General features: G+C 42.8%; 1 non-coding gene and 1 pseudogene across 1 annotated transcript; both read right to left on the bottom strand.

Moving 5' to 3' along the window:
• Nucleotides 1–321: 321 nt before the first annotated feature.
• The window catches only part of LOC112631081, a 35,789-nt pseudogene continuing 19,196 nt past the window's right edge, over nt 322–16,914 (bottom strand).
• On the bottom strand, nt 873–984 carry LOC112632342. The gene has a single exon (XR_003121383.1). It is a non-coding gene; the product is annotated as a U6 spliceosomal RNA (small nuclear RNA).

The following is a 16,914-nucleotide window of genomic DNA, read 5'->3' on the forward strand; positions in this document are numbered from 1 at the left end:
TAAAACTACATTTTTGTTTTTTGTTTCTTTTCCCTCATTAAGTCATTGTTTTAACGGGCCTCAAAATTCTGTGACAGATTTTTTGGTCAAGTTTCCATTAAAAAGTACTAATTTTAAAAACTAATAAACCTGCTACATGTGAAAAAAAAAAAAGCAGTGATCCACAAAACATTCTCCTTTCTTTCTGAGGGATTTATGATGCATTGTTATCATTAACCATTATTTTCCTATTAAACTTAAATGGCCAATTGAAACAAACAGTTCTGAGACCGTTCTTCCACCACAGATTAGGATTGGGGTGGCAGGTATTAGGGATGATATTCATTTGGCCCTCTGAGCTTTCTGGGCAGACTTGGTGACCTTGACAGCTCCAGCAGCCTTCTTGTTCATTGCTTTGATGACACCCATGACAACTGTCTGTCTCACATCACAAACAGCAAAATAACCCGGCGGACGATAATCTGAGAAGCTCTCAACACACATGGGCTCATCAGGAACCATATCAACAATGGCAGCATCACTAGACTTCAAGCATTTAGGGCCATCTTCCAGCTTCTTACCAGAACAACAATCAATCTTTTCCTTCAGCTCAGCAAACATGCATGCAACGTGAGCTGTGTGACAATCCAGTACAGGGGCATAGCCTGCACCGATTTGGCCTGGGTGGCTCAGGATAATCACCTGAGCAGTGAAACTGGCTGTGTCCACTGGTGGATCATTTTTGCGGTCACCAGCAACGTTGCCACAACAAATATCTTTGACAGACACATTCTTGACCTTAAGGCCCACTTTGTCCCCAGGAAGAGCTTCACTCAGAGCTTCATGGTGCACTTCAACAGACTTTACTTCACTTGCAATGTTGATTGGAGAAAAAAAATATGGAATGCTTTATAAATTTGCGTGTCATCCTTGTGTAGGGGCTGTGCTAATTTTCTCTGTATTGTTCCCATTTTAGTGTATGTGCTGCCGAAGCTAGTGTAAAACTGCTTCTTAAATAGACTCCCACCCAGTCCTAGAATTGTCAGCTTACTCCTTCACTCCATTCCCAGCAGTACCTGGTGCTGCTGATTGGCGTGACGTGCTGAGATTCTGAGGTGCAGGTTGTGTGGCCTCCTGGCTTCCCCACTGTTGGCTCACAATTAGGCTTCCTTGTATCTTCTGAGTGTGATTCAGTTTCCTAATTTCCCGGTTCTGGATTTTTGTTGCTGCTGGCTTCTCAGATTTCCTTGTCTTCGTGACTTTATGCTAGTTTTTGTACCTTTTTTTTTTGTGTGTGTGTGATTTTGGTGGGAGTACTGGAGGGAGTAGAGGTGTGGCAGTTTTAAAAACAAATTATTTGGCCAGATGCAGTGGCTCATGCCCATAATCCCAGCACTTTGGGAGGCTGAGACCGGCAGATCACCTGAGGTCAGGAGTTTGAGAACAGCCTGGCCAACGTGGCGAAACTCTGTCTCTACTACAAATACAAAAAAATTAGCCAGGTGCAGTGGCATGCGCCTGTAATTCCAGGTACTCTGGAGGTCGAGGCATGAGAATTGCTTGAACTCAGGAGGCAGAGGTTGCAGTGAGCCAAGATTGCGCCACTGCACCCCAGCCTGGGTGACAGAGCTAGACTCCTTCTGAAAAAAACAAAACCAAACCCCAAAAAACAAAACCAAAACAACAACACAAAACCCCAAATTCTTTGATTTTGCTTCCTTAAAGAGGCAGAGCTTAATTTCTCTTTCCTTGTGTGTAAGGCTGTACATAGTGTCTTGCCTCTAATGAGTGGAGTATGGCAGAAATGATGGTTTGTCACTTCTGAGATTAGGCCATAAAAGGACTGTGGCTTCCGTCTTGCACGTGTGTTCTTGCTCTGTCAGATCACTTACTTTGGGGAAAGCCAGCAGCCATGTGTGTCAGCAGCCTGATGGCTGCTGTGTGTGAGAAGGTCACAGGGTGAAGAACTGAAGCCTCCAGCCAATGACCAGCAAGAAACTGAGGCTGCCAACAACCACATGAGTGAGCTTTGTGTTGGATTCTCCAGTCCCAGCTGAGCCTTGAAGATTCTTTAAGCTGAGGCATTCCCAGATTTATGATAATCAGAACTGTGGGATAATATTAACTGAGAGAGTAAATGTTTGTTTTTTCAAACTGCTAAGTTTGGGGTTAATTTATTACAAAGCCATAGATAATTAACCTAAGAGATAAATCACAAACAGAGACTTTTATAAGTGTTACTATGGCCTATGGTTATTTACCATTATGAATTTTTGAGAACTCAAATAAAGATACAAGCTTTTAAAATATATATATATTTCTAGGCCAGGCACGGTGGCTCATGCCTGTAATCCCAGCACTTTGGGAGGCCGAGGCAGGTGGATCACCTGAGATCAGGAGTTCGAGACCAGTCTGGCCAACAAGGTGAAACCTCGTCTCTAATAAAAATACAGAAAAATAGCCGGGCATGGTGGTAGGCAACTGTGATCTCAGCTACTTGGGAGGCTGAGGCAGGAGAATCGCTTGAACTCGGGAGGCAGCTGAGATTGCATCACTGCACTCTAGCCTGGGGCAACAAGAGCGAAACTCCGTCTCAAAAAAAAATTCAAAAAAAATTTCTTATTTTGAAATAATTTTAGATTTACAGAAAGGTTGCAAAGATAGTAGAGAGGATTTCCATATGCCCCTTACCCAATTTACATCATTGTTAACATCTTACATTACCATGTCACATTTGTCAAAACAGAGAAACTGACTTTGGTTAGTTTCAGTAACCAAACTATATAGTTCATTAATCCAACTCCAGATTTTATTTGGTTTTACCAGTTTTTCTATTCATATCTTCTTCCTGTTCCAATCCAGGGCGGTGCATTATATTTAGTTTTCACATCTCCCCAGTCTCCTGGTCTGTGACCGTTTCTCAGTCTTGACTTGTTTTTCCATGACCTTGACAGAGACCTGAACCCTACTGAAAGTAGTTTTATTTGGTAGATTGTGTTTCTTTGACTGTGACCGTGCTAGGAAATTGAACCACAGAGACACAGGCTTTATACGAGTTGTAACACTTTTCCAATTTGACAATTAGTTTTACATTCATTTGCGCTATTGTTTGGTTGTCTGCCTTTCCCACTACCTTGGAAGATCCGTGAAAGTAGGGGCCATGTTTGTTTTGGAAACAGATTGATGTCTAGCACTTAGTACTTGCTCCATAAATATATGTTAATGAATAAATGGATAGTTAATGATCTTTGAGTATTTTTAATAAACTGGTGAGTTGCAGTATTCCTCAGTGGACTTAGAATTTTGCCTTCATTATAGTAAGTTTTAAGCAAATAGTAACTATATGCCAGACCAACTGCCAAGTACTTTCTCTGCAATAGCTAAATAAATGTGTATTGAATTCTGTTACATAAAATGAGGATTGCAAAATTCTTTCTGAGGGACAATGCTTCGTTTCCCCTAGATGGGGAAGTCGTACTGCCTAGGAATTATTCCTTTTTATTAAGGAATTTACTGCTACCTAGGAATTACTCCTTTTTATTAAGCCCAATGCATTTGGAGGAAAGAAAGCTGTTGGACTGGGCATAGCAGCTGTTCTCTGGGAAATAGCAGTGTGTAAATATAGCAGATCTGTGTGCCAAGGAGGGAAACGAGAAATTAAATCAGGGTTCTTAGGAGCAATGAATGTAAAGAAAAACATCACAAGTTAACAGCATGGGGGAAGCAAATATAAATTCCCAAGACCTACCTCTGCCTCTTTGAAACCTAAAGCCTAAGTTCTGAAAACCTTACTCTAATTAAATACAACTTCACTTGAATTCAGTGCAAAACTTTCACCATCTCTCAACATTTGAATTTAAAAAGTTTATGCTTTAGTATTACTATTCATATTACTATTGGCACTTTAGTTAAAATACTAAGTGCAAAACATTTGTTGGACTTTTTTTATGGTGGGAAAAGGTGGAGAGGGTGATGGCACCATCTGGGAAGATGGTGGAGATGAATCTTAATGGAATTTGGGAAATGAGAAAAGCTGAGTTGGTGATGTCTATGTCTGACAACAGTGATGCATTCCAGTGGCAGCTCAACCAACATTATTATTAAAGGCTTTATGTGGTGGTTTATGTATTATTTAGAAATCATAATAAATTGGAATTGGACTTTTGGCACCTCTCCCAGGTGAAATCTCCTGAGTGTTTATCTTATACAAGACACAGAAGGAATTCAATTTTGGACCCATGTATTTGTCTAAATGCAACAAGTGACAATTTGTGTGTTTTTTTGTGTGTAGGGAAAAATAAAAATATATTTCAGAATAAAATACACAAAAAGTCATCAAAGTAAAAATTCAGGACTGAGACTCTGGAATATATTTTGCTGGTGGCAGCATAGCCTGATAAATCAGGGCTATTTGTTTACTTTCTTTATAATTGATTTTCCATATTTTTCAGCAAGCCACAAAAAATTCAGTTTAAAATATATCTGTTAGTATCTACAACCTTCTATGGGAAGAAATTACTTGTGTCCATCTTTTAAATTATTTGCCCTCATGAAATTTTCATGGCCTTACCTCCGTATTGCTTTTCCGAAAAAGGGACTCATTCATTTATTCATCCATTGTTTATCAATGCCTTGCATTGGATCTGAAATATGGTGGCATTTTTATTCATCTTTGTTAAATGAAGAAACGTCTGCATGCATATAACATCATTCTGAACGTGTTTCCTAAGGCGTGGCCACTTGAGATGGCTAATTTCCTTTCATTATCTGTTCTCCCTTTCTTTGGTATTATAATAACAGAACTTTTAACTTGGTTCTGTCTTTAAAAGGCAGGGGCTTGCCCTTCCTTTCCACCTTTACCCCTTACAAGGCATTGAGCCATTGTGGACAGCTGAAGGCAGTCCTCTGGAGATGGCAGAGCCACAGATGGGAGATGCTTTGATCCCTGCATAACACTGTGGAGCAGAGCCTCCCTCCAGCCCCACACTGTGCAGCTGTACCATTATGTGAGCGAGAAACAAACTTCCACCATGTTTAAGCCACTGTTATTTGGAGGTGCCTCTTATACAGCACCCAAATTCATCTTTTAACCATACAATTCTCAAGGCATTAGTTCTAGAAGGGGTGAGAAGAGTAGTCCTCCAGTAACCAGAATATGGAAAAAGTCCATATTCTGAGAAAGTCCAATAAATGCTCTGAGGGTGTGGAGGAGGGAAAGTTCACATTCATTTGGAGAACAAATTAGAATTGCATTAGAAACTACAACATCTGAATTTTGAGAGCAGCATTACTCTAGAGTCTGAAGGGCATGGATATTATCATTCATGGAATCCTAACTGTCTAGCTTATTTTGTCTGGCTGTCTGTCACAGCATTGCTACCTCCAGGCTTATGAATAAGGCACAGTCCAGAGAGTCTCAGGGGGTCAGTGTGGACTCAGTCCCCACCAGAACACAGAGGCTGTGTGAACTTTCTCTGAGTAAATGAATTATGATCCTCACAAATTATTAATATCAAGGTGGGTCAAGAATGTGGGCTTTGGAGTCAGATACAGTTTCACATTCTACCTCTACCACTTACCAGCTGTGAGACTGAGCAGAATATTGAAGTAGTTGAGATTTGGCCTGCTCGAGTTCAAATCTCTTTTCCACCACTTAGGAACTATGTGACCAAGGCAATTTGTTTAACCTCTCTNGCCACCTCGCCCGGCTAAGTTTTTTTGTATTTTTAGTAGAGACGGGGTTTCACTGTGTTAGCCAGGATGGTCTCGATCTCCTGACCTCGTGATCCGCCCGTCTCGGCCTCCCAAAGTGCTGGGATTACAGGCTTGAGCCACCGCGCCCGGCCTAAAAATACCTTCTTCACAGGGTTGTTGGGATGATTAAGTGAAAACTCCTTATAGTGTTAAGTCATTAGGACGTGTTTAGTGCTTAGTATGTGCCCGGCAATCATGTGTGCACACACACACATTTATATTTTTATTTCATATTTGTAAACAGAATAGTTAATATTACCTGTTGTTGTTATTAATGACCTAACTTCCTGGCATCTCAGTTTACTCATGTATAAAACAGAGGTGATAGTATCTGAATGACTCTTTGTCCTCATTTGTAAAATAATATCCACTCTCAGAGTTGTAAGATTATGTCTATAAAGCACATGCACAATTCCTGGTACCTAGCAGGGTCAATAAATTACACAACTTTTGAAGTAGATCTCTACAAAAATTCCCTTACATTAAGGGAGGAGACCACCCCTCATATTGTCTTATGCCCAATTTCTGCCTCCAAAGAAAGAAGAAGTAAAAACTAAAAGGCAGAAATGGAATCCTTAGGCAGACAGTCCAGCACCGCGCCCTGGTAGTTAAAGATCAACCCGTGACCTAGCTGCTCGTGCTATCTCTAGATTTCAGACATTGTATGGAAAAGCATCGTGAAAATTCCCGTCCTGTTCTGTTCCGTTCTGATTACTGGTGCATGCAGCCCCCAGTCACGTACCCACTGCTTGCTCAGTCAATCACACGACCCTCTCACGCGGACCCCCTTAGAGTTGTGAGCCCTTAAAAGGGACAGGAATTGCTCACTCAGGGAGCTCGGTTTTTGGAGATGTGAGTCTGCCGATGCACCCAGCTGAATAAAGCCTTTTCCTTTCACAACTTGGTGTCTGAGGGGTTTTTGTCTGTGGCTCGTCCTGCTACAACATATTTCCTATGCCATTTTTATTTATTCATTTATTCTGAGACATGGTCTCACTCTGTTGCCCAGGTTGGAGTACAACAGTGTGATTGTAGTTTACTGTAGCCTTGAACTCCAGGGCTCAAAGGACCCTCTTGAGTAGCTGGGACTACAGGCATGCACCACCATACCCAGCTAATTTTTGTATTATTATTATTATTTTTTTTGGTAGAGATGGGATCTTGCTGTGTTGCCTGGGCTGGTCTTGAAATTCTGGCCTCAAGCTGTTACTGGTGGAGGGTCTTGACTATGAGTCCTCCAGGTTCTTGGCGTTTTGAATAAAGAATTGGACAAAAATAAATGCACAAAGCAATGAAAGAATGAAGCAACAAAAGCACAAATTTATTGAGACAAAAGTACACTCCACAGAGTGGGAGCGGACTTGTGTAAGTGGCTCAAGAGTGCTGGTTACAGAGTTTTCTGGGGTTTAAATGCCCTCTAGAGGTTTCCCATTTGTTACTTGGTTAACACCTATGTAAATGAAGTAGTGGCCTGCAACCAGTTTGATTAGTTGTGGAAGGTGACCAATCAGAGGCTGAAGTGAAATTACAAAGTTACACATGAAGACTTGGCCTGCAACCAGTCTGACTGGTTGCAGGAGGGGACCAATCAGAGATACTTTCATTTTTCATCTGCAAGGCAGAAAAGTGGGGGGTGGGTTTGCAAAGGGAGTAGCCTTTGATCCTTTTGTTACTTGGGTGTGGAGAGATGGAGTTTTCCTTTTGATTCCGTTCTGGGAATTCAGCACAAATTGGCTGTAGGTTCCCTGCCTCCAGACCCTATTCTCCTGCCTCAAAGCTGTCTTCCTGAACTGGCCTCTCAAAGTGCTGGGATTATAGGCGTGAGCCACTGCACCTGGCCCCTATGTTATGTTAAGGGAAATAAAGAGTTATGTGCAGTTTTGTTAAACGCAGTCTTGTGGGGGGATGGGCATATGTAAAATACTAAGTATTCAGCCTAACGCCCTGCTGCTTTAGCTGTCTTTTTAAGGATGCTGTGAAAAAGATATGGAGAATTACAGCTGGTGCTGGGGAGAGGAAATAGGAACAGCTACCATTTATTGGGGCCACCTATGCGGTTCACCAAAGCCCTTGAAAGTGCCTGTGTCCCTTCTGACAGTCAACGAAAGTGGGGTTCAGAGAAGGTCACACACCTGTCTTTGGGGATTTAGTGCACACCCTCCCTGGGAGTCCTATTCTGGCTTAAATGCCAGTAATAGGGCCAGGAGCCAGGCTGAGCTTGGAATATCTTCCCCAGGACCTCCTGCTCCTGCCTCCCACAGTCCGAGAAGGTGCTCACCCAAAGACCTTGGACCCCATGGCAGCCCCTCCAGAGCTCTGCCCATCTGGTCATTTCTCAACCCTTTGGGGAAAAAATACCCCCCCTCCCGCCCTCCTCAGCGAGAATGGGAGAACTCCTGCCACAGTGTCTCCCAGCGTGGGAGCACCTGCCCAGGCTTGTGTGTCATTGTGAGCGTGGAGATGGCAGCAGGGGGCCAGAGTCACCCGCACATCCAGAAGGCTTCAGAAGCACTGACCCACAGTGGGTCCGCCCTAGAGGTAAGGGGTTAAAGAAGAGGAGAAACAGCAGGAGGAGTGCTGGAGGCTGGCTGCCTGGGAGGCTGGGAGAAGCTCCTGGGGTTAATTCTGTGAGTTTTGTCAAGAAGGGGCTGGAAAGGGGAGTTGGAAGCTTCCTTCCCCTGAGAGAGTGCAGGCTGAAGAGGTGGACCTCAAGGAATGGGGCCAGGGCCCTGCCCAGCCGGAACAAGGAAGGCGGTGACTCAGATCTGGTCCTTTTTGCTCCTGCCAGGACAGTGACTGCTGCTGGGCCTACCTCTCGTCATGGTTACTTTGTCACATTCTGAATCACAGCCAGGCTGCGATCTGCCTGCAGGGTGAAAAAACCAGTGAGGTCCCAAGAGAGCCAGAAAACAGATTAGGGCCCTGCACACTGAATGGCGGACAGCAGTGGCATGTCATAAGGTCCCAGGTGCCCCAGACTGTGGGGTGGCACCAGCAAGACCTTGTTGGTTGCTTTGGGTGACTTCGCAACTGATGAGGCAGAGGCAAGATGGGACCCTCAGAGCCCACCCCTCAGCGGCTGTCACCTATGGCCGGGCCTTGGGTGCTTCCAGTGGCAAGGGGAGGATACCTTCTCATCTATTCTCTCTAGAGTGGTACATATTTCTATAGACTTGGGTGTACAAGGGATGTACTTTTCTGTTTTCTATAATTTAATTTCTGATCTCTAGCCTTCATTTGTGTGATACAGGAAAATGCATTCTGGTCACTAACATTTGAAATAAAATCAGTGACTTCAATCATATTCATCTTGAAGGCCAGGCACTCTAGGGGTGGCTGCTGAGCTGGGGCAGAGCTTTCACAAATGCCACTGTGGCAGCCTTCCTGGCTCTCCTGTGATCTTGGTCCTAACTCAGCCTCCTGCCCTGGTTATGTCACTGGGTCCTCACAAGCACTGTCTGTGGTGTCTGTGGTCCTCCACAGACAACTCAATGGCCCCTAAATGCCAGACCCTTGCCCGCTATTCTGCATTCTCCCCTTCCTGGATGCTAGGTGTGGGGAAGGCATGGGTGTGGGGAAGCTTCGGTTGTTTTCCTTGCCCTTCTGGGTCTTTGGGAGGGTTGTGACCGGCTGCGAGCACCCACTCAGTTCCAACAACCCTTGCTGCCATCTCTGTGTTGTTATTTCCTGACCTTTGTGATGCAAGGGACAAAGTTGAACCTGCCCTTGCCCAGGCTGGGAGAAGATGGAGGGCTCAGCTCAAGTAGGCAGACAGGCAAATTCTCTGTTCCTCTGCCTTTTGTTCTGTTCAGGCCCTCAGTGGATTGAATGGTGCCCACCCACACTGGGGAGGGCCATCTGCTTTCCTCAGTCTACCCATTCAAATGCTCATCTCTTCCAGAAACAGCCTCACAGACACACCCAGAATAACACTGAACCAAATACCTGGGCACCCTATGGGCCATTCTAGTTGACACAATGATTACACCCCAGTAAGAGGTTTTGTGAGTGAGGGTAGCACATCATTCAGCCACATTATCTAGAGTTCAGCTAATTTGCCACATACTCTTTACCCAGGCTCTAGAAAAAGACATTTGAAGTTACCCCCAGCCCAGACTGGAAAATATCATGAAATAGGACTTCTTTGGGGGCTTTGTATTTCACTTTTACCTCAATGTTCTTTTTTTTTTTTGAGACAGAGTCTTGCTCTGTCACCCAGGCTGGCGTCCAGTGGTACGATCTTGGCTCACTGCAACCTCCGCCTCCAGGGTTCGAGTGATTCTCCTGTCTCAGCCTCCCGAGTAGCTGGGACTACAGGCGTCTGCCATCACACCTGGCTAATTTTTATATTTTTAGTAGAGACGGGGTTTCACCATGTTGGCCAGGCCAGTCTCGAACTCCTGACCTCAGGTGATCTGCCCACGCTGGCCTCCCTCAGGGTTGGGATTATAGGCGTGAGCCACCGCGCCCGGCCTACCTAAATAAATGTTCTGCAGTCATCTTCACCAGGACCTTTGCTTTGAGTCTCAGTTCTTCTGAACGTTGTGGGTGTGGACAATTGGGGCAAAAAGGGAGCTTGATAAACGTGACATTTAGGAACCAGCTTCCTTTAGGGATTACTCCTGAGCACGTCTTAATGCTGGGATTCTGTTTGACATGTTGCACTTACTGGCCATGTCAACAGATGCTGTCATGACAGGGAGATGTGAGAGAGGAAATACTGTAGCGGGGAATGGGATATGGAAATCAGGGTGGGGAAGGCAAATAAGAACTTTCTGTTTCAGTTAAATATAGCAGTTAGAGGATGAGGGTGAGAAATGATTTAAGATACAAGATTTATCTTAAAATTTTTCATTAATGTTTATTATTTTTTCCCAGATTATGAAAGTAGAAAATTTGGAGGATACAATTACAAAGAAGAAAATAATTACCTCGTAGTTCTATTACACAGAAATAAGCTTTTTAATGCAGAAATATATCTCTACGTCTAACATGTATTTTATAAGAATATTTTATATTGACTACTTTATAATAATCTATTTTAAGAGTTTTTATAACTATGAAAGCAATCCCTGCTTGCTTTAGGACACTGAAGCAGAGCAGACTGTGTAAACGAACAGTCATTCTCTGGGAGAGTTAGTGTTGACATTTGGTGTGTATCCTTCCGGATATTTTCCTCACACGTGTACCTTCTGCAAATTGCTTTTTTTTTTTTTTTTTTTTTTACAATTAACTTTCCTTTCCCACAACCACCAGGCCATAGGTTTCCAATATCTTCTTTTCATTCCCTGTGCTGGTGCCTACTCTGGTGAGTTAATGAGCTCATAATGTTAAACAGGCCAAGGCCACTGGTTCATTCCCCAAGTAGTACCCTTTCGAGGCATAGTTCCTGACGGTAACTGTGGGGTGATTCCCAGGACAGGAGATGAGAGCAAAAGGCTCTCTCCCTTCCTGGGAGAGCGGACCCCAGGGAGGCAGGTCAGTTCCCTGTATCCTCGCCAAGTGCTGCCCCCATGCTCAGCTATTCCCACCTGATCACAGCCGTATCCCGTGTGGCGGCCGTGGCTTGCTTAGCAGAATGGTACCAGCATTTAAGTTGACTTTAAAGATGGGACATGCCTTGCATCTCAACATTTGTAGTGGCATGTACGCGTGTGTTCCAGACTTGAACAGCCTCTCAGGAACTCTGAAAGGTCATTTCTGAGGTGGCTTCTAATTTGTCTGAAAAGTTATAGTGGCGCCTGGAAGCAGGGAAGAGTCAGGCAATTTAATTGTCACCTTGTTTGCAAACATTACCTGCCTCCTAAGAGGGATGATGGTAAGTATTAACACTGGCTGGGCCACTAACAGAAGAACATGTGACCTCGCAGAGTGCTCCTACTTCTATTACCAGCCGGGCTTGTTTCTCTCTCTGTTTCTGTCTCTCTCTGTCTCTCTCTCTCTGTCTCTTTCCCTTTCCTTTAATAAATCCTCGATGCCCATCAGGAGGTTCAATTTCAAATACCTGTAGGACTGGGATGGTGACAGAACCAGTGGAGTGGGAACAGTGGCGCTCTCATGGGGGCAGTTCCACTGATTGCTGACATGCTGGAGGGTGGGCATCGTGTTGCCAGAAATTGGGTTTTCAGGGTAATTGGAAGTCCACATGTTAATATGAAATCTCCCAATTTTAAATACAGGCAATTAAGTTAATTTTTCAAAACCCTATGCAGGCTGGGCATGGTGGCTCATGCCTGTAACCCCAGCATTTTGGGAGGCTGAGGCAGGCTGATCACTTGTGGTCAGGAGTTCGAGACCAGCCCCGCCAACATGGCTAAACCCCGTCTTTACCAAAAATACAAAATATAGCCAGGCATAGTGGTGCATATCTGTAATCCCAGCTACTCTGGAAGCGGAGGCATGAGGATCGCTTGAACCTGGGAGGCAGATGTTGCAGTGAGCCGAGATCTCGCCACTGCACTCCAGCCTGGGTTACAGAGCGAGACTCCTTCTGAACAAACAAAACCAAAAACCCTATGCAGGTGGAAAAACCGTATCTGTGGGCTGTATTTGGTGTCTGCAGCAGTGTAGGTAAGGGCAATATTCCAATGGCCCATCAGGTTACGTTGTCTTTTCATAGACGTTTTTTATCTGTCTCTGAAATCCCAAAGTCTTTATTTTGCCTATATCTTGTGATTTATGAGGCAATCACATGAGTTCTTACATATTAAACCTCCTTCAGTTTCCCCTCTAACAGGACGGATGAATTGACTTAAAAACCCTTAAAACAAAAAGGGGACTATTCCTCTGGATATATTTTTAACATATGCTAATGGAATTTTGGTTTAAGGAATGAATTCTGCAGTCTTGTAAACAGAGGCTGAATGAAAATTAAATTTATTATGGAAATATCAGTGGTTATATTTACTTTCCTAACATGAATTCAAGCCTAAATTGATTTGTGTGTTATGATATCATTTATCTCTTTGAACAGAGTAAAATGGTAGTTTAAATTATAAAACTAAGAGGTGGTGGAGTACCTTTCTTCAGGGTTAGAGTCTACTGCTCCTTCTTTGTGAAATGAAAGATGACGATTACAGAGAACAGGATCAGATCAGACGCTCGCCCTACACTCCCCCTGCCCCTACACACATATAAAATACTCATCTTTCTCCCGCTTCCTTAGTACCTTCTAACACTACTTATAAGGTCAACAGGAAATGTATGGTAGCCTCATGGGCTGTCAGCGTGGACTGGTGATTCATCCAGTTTCTGGCACATCACTGTTTTCTTTCTTTTTTTATGAAAGAAAAAAAGCTCTGACTTCCAGGCTGGAGTGCAGTGACACGATCTCAGTTCACTGCAACCTCCACCTCCCGGGTTCAAGCAATTCTCCTGCCTCAGCCTCCTGAGTAGCTGAGATTACAGGCACAAGCCACCATGGATGGCTAATTTTTTGTGTGTTTTTAGTGGAGACAGGGTTTTACCATGTTGGCCAGGCTGGTCTCGAACTCCTGACCTCAAGTGATCAGCCTGCCTTGGCCTCCCAAAGTGTTGGGATTACAGGCGTGAGCCACTGCGCCTGACCCATCTTTGTTTTCTTTCAAGGGATTAACTGACTTTCAAGACTCTAAGAACTATGAATAAGGAAAATGAGTTAATGGAATTTAGCCATAGTTGCTGCCTTCACTTTTTTATGTTCCAGTCACTGGGAACTATAATACAAGCTGCTTCTTCGATGACACTTTCTTCTCATCAGAATCCAGAGGCTTCTAGTGTCAGTAACTTATTTCTTATACCAGTGGAGACCTTAAAACTCTGCCCTCTATTGAGCAGTTCAAAGATGCCCTTCTAAAGTCAACTCAGACATCCAACAATTAGAAACAACTGTAGATTTTGAGAGAAGATAGAGTTTAACAAGAGCTAATTCTTAAAGATACGCTGTACTACATTTAATGTGAGGACAAACCATATATTAGAAGGTCACAAAAACTATTCTTGTGACTATATTTATTTCTTCATAGTTCTTCATGGCATTTGATGGGGGTTTAAAAGTCACAGATGGTTGGGTTGAACTTTCCTTGCATTTGTCTCTATTGGTAAAGACATTCTCATACAGACTGGTCTAGACTCCTATTAGCTTCCAATGAAGACTTTGTGACTGACATCTCTTAATTCTACCATAGTTCTAGAAGCCACAGGTTTTCAATTTCAGCATGTCCCAACTGTGGTATACATTGCTACAAGTATAATAAATAAAATCTTAGAGAATACATGAATAGTTTTTAAAATTTAAGTGACTATATATTTATTTTAAAGGTAGTTTTAAAAATATAACCAGCACCCAAAACCAGTGGGTTCAAAGATTTCATATACTCCTTTTGAAACAAAGTAGATTATTTAAATCAAATTATTAGGTAAATAATAGTTCAGGTGATACATGAATATGGCAAAAATCATGCAGATGGTAAAGAAATAACTGAAACATGGGAAACTGTGAATTAATGGAGTCTATTTGAGTCTGTTGGGGTGATACTATTTATTAACTTTATAAAATTTCAATCAGACTTGGATTAGATGGACCTGAAATGTCAACATAGATAATCCAAATTATTTTACATCTTGACGATCCTGAAGAGGATGCCAAATCAGCTGTTGATTCTGGTTTCCCTTTTATCCTCTGCTGTACTTTAGGTTTCATTTCTGTAGGGCACCTTGTTTTATATAATAGTGTCGGCTCAGGAGTCAGACTGCCGGTGCTTGAACACTGACTCCACCACCTATTTTTTTGTGTGAACTCAGAAAACTTATTTCATCTCTTTGAATCTTTTATATCTTACACGTAAAATGGGGCAAAAATAATCCTTAGCTTGTGAAGTTCTCCTTAAGATTAATACATCGAAACACATTAAGGAACTGTCACCTCAGTAAGTACCGAATAAATATTAGCTATTATTATTTTATGTCTGAAAGGGTGTGTAAAGATAATGGTGTATGTCGTGGGTAAGTTGGCAACTCTCTGGGCCAACGGTGTGGGTGGTAGAAGAATTTGCCAAGACAGTTGTAGTTAAAGAAAGGCAGATTTATTAGAAAAAGTATGAAAATACATCCATGCATTAAAGAGGGGTTGTAGTAAAGAAAAATACGTTGCAAGACAGTGACAGGCAAATCAACGTGAGAGGAGCTGACTGTAAGGAGACAAAGGCTTGCTGGGGCTTTTATAGAATGGTGCCTGGGCTGTGTGCTGAAGAGGGCTTTGTGCACTACTGGTAATGCCAAGTTTGCAGTGAGCTAGCTTGCATTTTGTATCAGCCAAGGAACTGGTAATCGCTGGACACAGGAAGATTGTGTCCTGGACCATGAAGAAAGGCAGACTTATAGCTTATCTGCTTTTTTTTCTTCTTTTCCCTACTCCCACCAGCCTGACTCCTCCTCCCTATTTAGGACTCCACTGTTTATACACAAAATTCCATTTATGATGCTACAAAAGAGTTTATTTAAAAGAAAAACTAGTGAGTCCCATTGTGAAGCAAATAATGGCATTATTTCACAGTAATGAATTACTATGATATGTACCACTTTTTAAGGTCTGTGTGTTGAATAGGCTAGGTTTAAGTTGAAGATGTTCTTAGAGACATTTAAGTCTCATAAGGTTTGAAAGGCATTTCCCTTCACGGTTTTCACCATGATTTGGCACAAAGAAAGTCCCTTTGAAAGGTAATACGAATGAGCTCAGCATTCGTGAAGCCAAATATTCCTAACTGTATATGGAAGACTTTAGACTGGCCATAGGTCCAGAAAGAGAACTTTTTTGGAAATCTTTCAGAAGAACTCGAGATTAAAGCTCTTGGAAATGCGTTTTTGGTTTCATTCTCTTTAGCACTGCCTGAAAGAAGAAATTTAATTCTTAAAAAGGCTTGTAATTTATCAAGTCTTCTGCAATTAAGAATGTCATATGTTCTCACTTGGAAGAATATTTTGATTGTAGCTATTTAGGTAGGGCTGTACGTAGAATCACAGGATTCTTAAAGTTGGAAAGAACTTAAAATATTGTTGAGTTCTCATCTCTCTCCTGTTCTTTCTCTCGTAGAGCCCTAGAAATGTTTACCAATTTGTCCCAGTTTGCCCAGCGAGTTGGCATCAGTGCCCAGCTAGGAAACAAATGCAGATGACTCAGCAGGCCCACTGACTGAATTCCTTTCATGGACAACAGCAGCCTCTGGAGGAGGAGAATGGCATCCTGCTCACCTTTGTTGATCTTCATTTCCCCTCTCCTCGGCTGTACTTTAGGTTTCATTTTTATAGGGCATGTCATTTCATATGACGGTGTTGGCTCAGGAGTCAGGCTGCCCACGCTGGAATCCTGGCTCTACCACCTATTTACTGTGTGAACTCAGAAAATATATTTAACCTCTTTGAGTTTTATATTTCTGGTTTTTTTTTTTTTTTTTTGATACGGAGTCTCACTCTGTTGCTCACTACAACCTCTGTCTCCTGGGTTCAAACGATTCTTCTGCCTCAGCCTCCCAAGTAGATGGGATTACAGGTGCCACCATGCCTGGCTAATTTTTGTATTTCTAGTAGAGATGGGGTTTCACCATGTTGGCCAGGCTGGTCTCGAACTCCTGACCTCAAGTTTCAAACTCCTGACCTCAAGTGATCCGCCTGCCTTGGCCTCCCAAAGTGCCGGGATTACAGGTGTGAGCCACCGCGGCCAGCCAGCGTCTTCTATTTCTTACATATGAAATGGAGGTGGGGCGAATAGTACCTAGCTTGTGAAGTTCTCCCTAAGATTAATAAATCAGAACACGTCAATGAACTGTCACCTCATGAGGTACTGAATAAATACAAGTTATTATTTTGTGTGTCTGGAAGGTTTTGCACCTTCTGCATGGTTTCTGGCATACAACAGGCCTCCACTAAGAGTTTGGTGGCTCAGAGAGATCACTACTCTCCACTCGGGGGCCCTGGATGGAATCCTAGGGATAATTACATAAGAGTCATATCATTTCCACTTGGGAAGACTCTAGTTACTAAAGCCATGTGCATCTTAGTTATAAAGTGTTTTAAAAATATTTTTAGTGAATGTTTGAATATGTCTTAAAAAATTATGATCCTTGGGTTACTTACATCAGAATCTTCTAGAGTTGCTGTTCAAAATCCAATCCCAGACTCTTGGAGGTGTCTCAGGATCTGCATTTG

The sequence above is a fragment of the Theropithecus gelada genome, chromosome 9, assembly GCF_003255815.1.
Source record: "Theropithecus gelada isolate Dixy chromosome 9, Tgel_1.0, whole genome shotgun sequence".
NCBI classification, from domain to species: Eukaryota; Metazoa; Chordata; class Mammalia; order Primates; family Cercopithecidae; genus Theropithecus; species Theropithecus gelada.